This window comes from Haemorhous mexicanus, chromosome 14, assembly GCF_027477595.1.
Source record: "Haemorhous mexicanus isolate bHaeMex1 chromosome 14, bHaeMex1.pri, whole genome shotgun sequence".
Classification (NCBI taxonomy): Eukaryota; Metazoa; Chordata; class Aves; order Passeriformes; family Fringillidae; genus Haemorhous; species Haemorhous mexicanus.
In genome coordinates this window covers 4,108,237-4,116,407 of record NC_082354.1, presented here as the reverse complement: position 1 = coordinate 4,116,407, position 8,171 = coordinate 4,108,237, and the positions used below count along the sequence as shown (strand labels likewise).

The 8,171-nt window shown below is 43.5% G+C and overlaps 1 long non-coding RNA gene across 1 annotated transcript; it reads right to left on the bottom strand.

Moving 5' to 3' along the window:
- Positions 1–4,117: 4,117 nt before the first annotated feature.
- LOC132333940 (uncharacterized) lies at positions 4,118–7,712 on the bottom strand. The gene is made up of 2 exons (XR_009488304.1): positions 7,039–7,712; positions 4,118–4,528 (listed from the first exon to the last, which is right to left on the bottom strand). It is a non-coding gene; the product is annotated as an uncharacterized LOC132333940 (long non-coding RNA).
- Positions 7,713–8,171: the final 459 nt, after the last annotated feature.

The following is an 8,171-nucleotide window of genomic DNA, read 5'->3' as shown; positions in this document are numbered from 1 at the left end:
TTAGACAAAATGATGGGCTAAGTCCCAGTGGAAAAAATGCACTGTAATTGGTGTTCATTTTTGTTACATAAACCCATGGAGATCACGCTGGCTCCTCCTCTTGCAGCCACTTCTGAAGAACAGAGTTCAATTTAAAACTGATGTGCCATTATTATCTAGAACCCACAAATATCTTCAAGACTTTCATCTGAGTCTGACATGAACCTTCTTCCTCTGAGCAAAATAAAACTTCAGATCAGTTTAAGGCATCTGCATTACCTAATCTCAGAAGCCACAGATTACAACCATGCTTTGCCATGTTTGTTCAGGCATCCTTGGAGCCAGAACACAAACAACTGGCATGGCACAAATGAGATTTGGATGTCAAAGTAAGGCAATACACAAAAGAATTTCTGCCAGCCTGCACAGCACCTGGGACAAGAAAATAGCTGGTGACAACCACAGAACAAAGGTACCAGCCCCCAAGAACAGATCTTATTGAGTGCAAACAAGAAGTGGCCAGATTTTGTGGAAGATAAACAAAAATATTTAAATGTGTTTATTGCATCTAACAAATCATTATTGAGGATAGTTGTTATTAAGAATTAACCAAATACTTGTGAGTTGGTTTTAAATGACTGGTGAAAAATACCAGTCTCACAAATTTTTTTTGCTATTACCTGGCTGATTTCAGAAAACAGAGGATGTTCACAATTAAGCCAAGTCACATCAACCCCAAATGTATTTTTACAGAACAAACCATGCTCTGTGTACATGCAACTCCTCCAGCTAATTAGCACCTTGGGGTAGGTTGTTCATAAACAGAAAACAGTAAGGGACCACTACATCCCAGCAGTACCTTGTGTAAAACCAGTCTCAGAATCAATGAAGATTTTACAAGAATCCTCATCAAGTCACTGCCTCACAAAATAAAAAATAAAATTCCAGGTTCAGAAAAACCAAAGGGAATGATTTTACCTATGATGACAGAAATCTAGGGCCCTGGAGGGACATAGGACACTCCTTCAGAAGACATTTCCTTTTGATCTTAAGCATGAATCATTTCTTTAATATCAAGCTCATTACCTTTGGAAAAATTAATTTATTTTACTAGTTATGCCACAGGTGTCAACATATAAGTGTGGGTGCTGCCAGGCAATTCCATCCATTTGATAAGGGACAGAAAAGGAACATCATTTGCCTCATGGCAAAGGCATTGGGTCAAATTCAGCACTGTCTGACTGCTGGTGGCCCAGCAGCCTGCAAGGGTCCCCAGTCCAATTTCTGATGGCCAGCTGCCCACAGCCACACTGAAACCTCAGAGCCATCACCAAAAGGATCAAACATGGACCGTGCTGTGAAGTGGGAAGAATTTTTCAGCTTTAATAGTTCCACCTTCCAAGCCAGGCACATAAAACTGAGCTGTCTGTACATCTGCTGTGCTTCACCCCACTTTCAAGAGATTTAGGGCTTCAGACTACCCTCAGCCATCAGCCCAATCTGTGATACTCTTACAAATCATAAAACAAAACCAAGGCCCTTCTTTTGGATGGATTTAACCATGAATCACCATTTTAAGATGGCACAGGAAATGTTGGTACACAAAGCCATGTGTAATGAACACAAACATTCAACAGCTGAACAGCTCTTGGTTTCAGCGGGGAAAAGGAAAAGGAGAAAAGGAAAAGGAGAAAAGGAAAAGGAAAAGGAAAAGGAAAAGGAAAAGGAAAAGGAAAAGGAAAAGGAAAAGGAAAAGGAAAAGGAAAAGGAAAAGGAAAAGGAAAAGGAAAAGGAAAAGGAAAAGGAAAAGGAAAAGGAAAAGGAAAATTATTGTGGATGAAGTACAGGTGGCCATGCATAAGTGTGCTAAAGGGTGAAGCAAACAGGACTAATTTGAGTTCAGAATCTTTCTCTAGAGGCAAGATAATGAAAAATATTTTTGTTTTTACATTAGTGCATGCAGTAATAATGGCTCTCCCAAATGAGCTCTGATTTAGATCGAAGCCAGTTCAGTCACACCTGGGATGAATCTGTGGTTGTAGAATGAGAATTTATTTTAAACAGCTTAATGTTATCCTGGAATTATGACACAAGAAATCCTGAAAGAACATTCATCTAAATAGAAGATACCTAAATAAGAGGATTTATTTGGGTAGTACACATGCACACACACTCAAAACAGTTTTCCAGGTGTAAATGACTTTAGATGTTTCTTACATGTCTCTCTGCATGTATCTTTAGAACATTAAAAAATAAGAGCCACAATTTTTCATCTTTGTGAAATTCACTGCATACCATTAACCTCCTGGTTTGCCTCTGCATAAAACATTTCTAGCATTTCTGGTGATTAAAAGAAGGCCATAAACAGGAGATGCATGCAAAAATGTTTCTGGTATTGATTCTCAGTACATGTTTTATATCATGCACTCAAAAAAAGTGGTGGCACAGAGCTGTTAAAGAATCTCCAAACTGAGCTCAGTGGTTTTGCTGAGTATCTTGTGGCTGCTGTGATCCCTAATGTCTAATGGAAACTAGACTGCTTGTAAATAATAAGCTATCATCTTGTTAGCACAAACAAACAGCAGAGAAAAATGAATCATGACTGTCACTGCCTTTAGCACCCCTGCTGCTGTTGCAAAGCAGCAGGGGATGATGCAGAGGGCACAGACCCTCTGAACAAGACTGGCTGCAAAGCAAAGGCAGGTTCAGTCCATGAAACATCACTAGATTTTCAGACCTTGAGCAGATCCGTGTTGGCTGTTGGTCAGCTGGGAAGTGAACCTCAAAGGCTTAAAGGCTTTCACTGTTTCTCTTTGGTTCTGAGAGGCAGCTTGGCAATTAAAAACAGGTTTTGCAAATGGGAAGATGCTAATGCTGAGCAGGAAAGATGGAGCAAAATGGAGCCTGCAGGCTGGGTGCCCTCACTGCAGTGAAGGCAGGCAGCCCTCTCCTGGTGTAAACACCACTGCTCACGTCTGCCCAACAGCCCTCTGCTTTTCTGGCAGAATCAGAGCAGTTTTCATTCATTGTAGGGCATTTTGAGCAAGTCTGCATACTTCCAAAATCCATTTACTTCATCAGTGGACTGACTTAGGAGTCCCTGGATACTTCTGGAGAACAATTCAAACTGTCTACATAAACTGCTGCTGTCTCAAGCCAGCTTCTGGAGAACAGCAGGCAAATGGACAGAAGTGAAATTTAGTCTGAGTTCACACTGAGTTCACCTCCTTACCTCTTTTTATGCTGCATGGCAAACAGAGGTATTTGTATGTACTTGTATAATTGGGATGGTCTGGGAAAAGGAATTTGACTCACTTGGAGTTCCTTCCTAAAGATCTAAAACTGTTGGTTTACTTGAGCATAATATTCTAATTTCCTTTAAAAATGCACATCAAAACGAATAATTGAAACATGAATTCCATCTCACTGCTTGTAAAAATGCATGCAAGGCACCTCAGGATTTGATTATATTTGCACCAGCACAAGCTGCCCTCAGAGAACAAAGCTCAATTGATTTCAGGGAGTCTGATTTGCCTGGATGAAAATGAATTTTTAATAGATTTGGTTGTCAGAGGGATTATGCAGGAATATGAAGTGGCAGGGTGTTCACACAGTGGACTGCTGTGGAGGTGCGTGCTGGTGGCCAGCAGGCAGTAATGGTGGCCAGTGTTTTCCACAGGCAGCAAGGAGCAGGATCCCAGGGGAGCTGAGGGGACCAGTTGCCAGGAGACACCACAACACTGAGTCCTCTTTGCAACAGATCTGACTCCCTCCTACCTCTGCATACCGGCCTGGTTTGCCACCGCTCTTCAAATTCTTTTCTTTAATCTCCCAATAACCCAAACACTACTGAAAATTGCCAGCTTTGAGAAATTTCATTTGTTTGATATGAAGCCCATCTTCTGGTTATTTAAGGTGAGCATTTCATTTATGACAGAAAACTAGCAGAGGCCTCGAGCATCAGTAAGGATCCAGCTCCAGGGCTGGTACCAATCGGCCCAGCCACAGTCCCTGTAACAAGGATTGAAACACAGCATGTGCTGTACCCCAGGGCAGAGATGCCCTCCTGCTTCACGGGAGAGCAAAGGCCAGCAGCACTTCACCTTCCTAAATGAGTAAACACTCAGCTTCCGGAAGCTCAGGTCTCCATGAATCATTACATTGTTTAAATACAAAGCAAAACAGGAGTAACAAACAGATACATAGTTATAGATCCCCAACAAATATTGTTTGTGTCTTCAGAGACACTGGTTTTCTCTCTCTTCTTCAGAAACATAAGGCCTTAAAAAATATGATTCCATCATTCCAGAACCAGGGGCTTCAAGGCACCCCCCAAAATGTGGCAAAATTCAGAAAAATCCATGAGAGCTGTCAGACAGTGGACACTCATTCTGACTGAGCCTCCTGTCCCATGCCACGTGTGAGATATTCAGTCAGAAGAGTTCCTCCCCGTGCTTCAGTGTCTGTCTACTGCCATCAGCCTCGAGGAGGAGGTGATCCAACACCTCCCTGTCTCCAGTCAGCCTGAGTCTTTGTGTCAATCCAGCTGCTAAATAACAAGCCCACAAAGACACAATTCAAAGGATGAAGTCAATTTCAAATTGACATTTGCCTGACAAATGCTACTCTGTTATTTTCCCAGGCCAAGCGTCTCTGAATCACAGTAATATGAAGGAATTACTCCCCAAAAGATCCTTCATCTGATTTTCAAAGCTCCCTACTGTAACAAAAATATCAACCCTCAAAGGTACAGCACTACATCTCAATGAGAGAGGAAAAGGAAGCAAATATTTTTTCAGTTCATATTTATATAAAGAAAATCAGAAAGAGAAGTAAGACTACCTTTACTCTTTCTGCACATTTATAAACACAGAAAAAACATAAATTTAGTGTGGAGAGGTCTAATTGCTCTCCTGTGCTTCAGGTCATCCACTGCAGCAGTATATCACAAGCCATATGGAGAATCAATCTGTGCACAAAAAGTGAAAGGAAAGTCAATAACTAGCCAGTCATTGGCTTTTTTTTTCCTTCAAAGAAAATCAAAGTTTGTAGACTCATACAGGTTTCCTGCTTTCCTGTTGGTGTGTATTTTTTAATGATTCATTATTTGATACACTGTGGCCCATGCATTTCCAGGGTCATCAGAGTTTTTTCTCCACAGTTGTGGGTCAGCCTTTAGACTTCAAGAGCAAACTAAAGGCAGGATGTAGTTTTCAGAAACAAATATATGAGCTGACTAGTTTATTTTCATTCACTTTTTTACCCCTGAATAATATAATTATAGAGCTTTCTGGGCAAATTGTGGCAAGCTGAACTGAATACAAAGCAACAGTGCTCAGAACAGAGCCATCCAGAAACATTTCAAACACCAGCTCAGGAGAAGAGGGGAGGGATATGTCATTCCTCTCTCAACAAGAACCAGCTTGCACTCATGACATCTTCACTTTCTTGCCCAGATGTTGTCACAGGAAGAAAATATCAGAATATAAATTACGCCCTATAAAGCACAGATGGGAGCAAGCTCTCATGAGAACCTCTTTTCCATTTCAGCCCTGTCCTAGCCCCTCCCTGGGGCCCAGAACCACATTATGTCAGATTGAGCCCCTAGTTCTGGACTGTCCCTGATAATATCACTCACATATAGACTGGAGAGAGACAATTGGCACTGCAAAGACAGACTGGCCAGCCCAAGCAGGACTAGGTTCACACAAGGTTTGCCCCAAAGCTATGGGCACTCAGCTGCCTGAGCCACAAGGCTCAGAGAACGTGCTTGCAGCTTTAGGCAACAAAGGGGGGAATGGAGGTGCCATCCCTCAGTGTTTAAAACAGATTAAATCCAAGGTAGCACAGCCCTGCCACCTTCCTTGTGCTGGTAGTGCTGCTTGTGCAGCCCAGTGAGCTGATCTAACTGCAAACAAGCCTCTGGCAGGTCAGTTCTGTGACCACTGTGTGGTTTATCTGCAGGAACACAGGGCAGAGGCAGCAATGAAACACAGCACAGCACCAAGCCTGGATTACATGACCTCTACCTGCCTCAAAACTGCACGGGCTCAGCTCCAAGTACCTCATTTTGAGAGTGATCTGTAGTTCTCACAGACTTCAGCATAAGCACTCATGGGCAAAATTCTACTTATGCCCTACACAACTTCTAATTAAAACAGCAGGTACAAATTAGCATGAAATTGAGTCCCTTAATGGATGGTTTTCCCTTTTCTCTTCTGTTTAAAATCACCCTAACAAGCCTGATTCAATGTGCAAGTAGAATGTATCCTCCAGTGAAAATTCAAATTTAAGTCACTGCAATTTTACATGTGAATATTTTTTCTTCTCACTCCTATACAGCATGAAGCTGGAAGTGCTAGCTGCAGAGGACACTGACTTCCAGTGACACACAGAAAAAAAAAACAACCAAAACCTGTAACATTTAATTATCCTGTCCTTTATCAGGTGCTGAACCTCATCTCCAACACCTGAAAAATTTAGCATTTTCCTTTTCATTCCAAATCAACCTTCTTCTCCCACAGCTGCCAGGGCCCTGACTGCACTAATTGTCTGACCAGTCTCAGCTGGGGCTTCCACTCACACTCTTGTGCAGGGATTTTATTTAACCTTGGGATTTAAATAGAAGCATAGAATGGTTTGGGTTGGCAGGGACCTTAAGTTCATTCAGTTTTAACTCTCTGCCATGGTCAGGGATGCCTTCCTGCTCCAAGCCCCACCCAGCCTGGCCTTTGATGCTTCCAGGGATCCAGGGGCAGCCACAGCTTCTCTGGGCCCCCTTTGCCAGGGCCTTACCACCCTCACAGGGAAGAATTAATTCTCAAAATCCAGTCTAAATCTGCCCTTTTTCAGTTTAAAGCTATTCCCCTGTGTCCTGTCACTCCAGGCCCTTGTCCAAAGTCCCCCTGCAGCTCTCTCCTTGAGCCTCTTTGAGCAGTGGAAGAGATTCTAAGGTCTCCCTGGAGCCTTCTCCATGCTGAACACTGAGCTCTCCCAACCTGTCTTCCCAGCAGAGGTATCCAGCCCCTGAGCCTCTTTGTGGCCCTCCTCTGAACCTACCTAACCATGTCCTCCTCATGCTGGGATGACAGAGGTGACTCGTGGGTGTCTTTGCTGCTAATTCTGTTCCTGAACTGCTGTTTGGGTTTCCTGGGCTGACGTTGTGTCCCATGTCCTTGCTGGATGGTCACTGGACCGTGTCCTGTTGGTGAGGTCTTGACCTGGCTGGTGTTGTGGCCACCCTCAGCTCCCAGATTCCTTTTCCTGAGGGACAACAGCAAGAGCTGGATGAGGCTGGGCAGAGCCACTGAGTCCCTGTGCACTCAGGACACCAATAATGTTTTGTTCCACTGCATTTCCCCCCCAGACAGTGTCTGCTGTCAGCACTACTTGCTTTAATCAAAAAATAAATACATTTCAGAGTGGCTCATTATGCTAAATGAAAACAACAGGGGGCTAATGAGCTTTGTGAACAAGGCATTAACAAGGCAATCGGAGGTTTCCACAAGAAGCTGCATCCTTCTTCTAACACCATGTATACACAACTGTGTATACAGTTGTGACCTCATCTGTTGAATTTAATTCAGGAAATAAATAGATTTAGATGCCTAGCTTCGGTTTATCTTTGTAGCAAATTGTGCCTTGAGTTACACTTACTATTAAGAAACAAAACTGGCAGCTTGATTTGTGCACCTGTTCAGGGGTCATTCTTACTCTTCAGTGAACACATTTAACACATCATAATTCTGTTAGCACATTTAATAGTCATGCTTTTGGGGTATAAGTTAAAGTGTTACTCCCCCAGTAAGTGTTGTGGGAGGCTTGGGCCAGTACCAGTCTGTAAAGGGAAGGTGGCCGTGGCCCTGCTCTGGCAATGGCAGTTCTGAACACACCCAGACTGGCTGTCCGCGAGTTATCTGGGTCCCCAACGCTGAAATAACACGTGCAGGCCAAAACTTTCCGAATCCCTTTTCCAAATTTACTTTTTACCTCTTCTCCTTGAAAATCTTAAAACCTGAAACAGTCTCGACTGCCCCTCTAAAAGCTGCCGGACAGTGGGCTCGTTAGAGCGGCCACCATCGCTGCTGGTGTGGCACCGTGGGGGAAAACCCCAGGGCGCAGTGGCACCAGCCCCGCCGAAACGGGCGTGAAGAGGAGCCACGGTAGGGAACAGGGGGGGACAGGGAGGGACA